The following is a 624-nucleotide window of genomic DNA, read 5'->3' on the forward strand; positions in this document are numbered from 1 at the left end:
TACCTCACTAGAAATCCACGCTCCCAACGAGCTGGGGGGCTAACTGTTGGGGTCAAAAACGGCTACGAAGAAGTTAACGTCCAAATCCCCGAAGAAGAAAAAAGTAGAAAACTTCTTCGACAAATACTTTTTCGAAATAGATTCTCCTCTTCGAAAAGCTTTACGGAGGAAACGCGAGTCATCGGACAAAAACCCGAAAAGGATCATTACGCAGCGACCGAACACGAGCTCCACTCGGTCGCTACGTAGCGTCCGAGTTCGAGCCAAGACTCAGTCGCTACATAGCGACCGAACGTCCATTCCGCTCGGTCGCTACGTAGCGACCGAGCTCGAACCAAAGTTCGGTCGCTACGTAGCGATCGAGCGCTCGGTCGCTACGTAGCGACCGAGCTCTTCCGAAACATCGATACGACATTAGCCCATGCGTTCTCATCTACCCTTCGATGCTATCTCCCGAAGACCATAGCCAACCCATTTCACGATTCCCCGCCATTCTAAGTTATCGATCAAATTTTACCGTAAAAACTACAGAAAGTTCGTTCTTTATCGAAAGAAGCAGTAACAAATGCTTCGAGTGGGAAGACGGCCCAAAGGGACCTAAGACATGACTCGAAGCCCAACTTA

The sequence above is a fragment of the Brassica oleracea genome, chromosome C5, assembly GCF_000695525.1.
Source record: "Brassica oleracea var. oleracea cultivar TO1000 chromosome C5, BOL, whole genome shotgun sequence".
Classification (NCBI taxonomy): Eukaryota; Viridiplantae; Streptophyta; class Magnoliopsida; order Brassicales; family Brassicaceae; genus Brassica; species Brassica oleracea.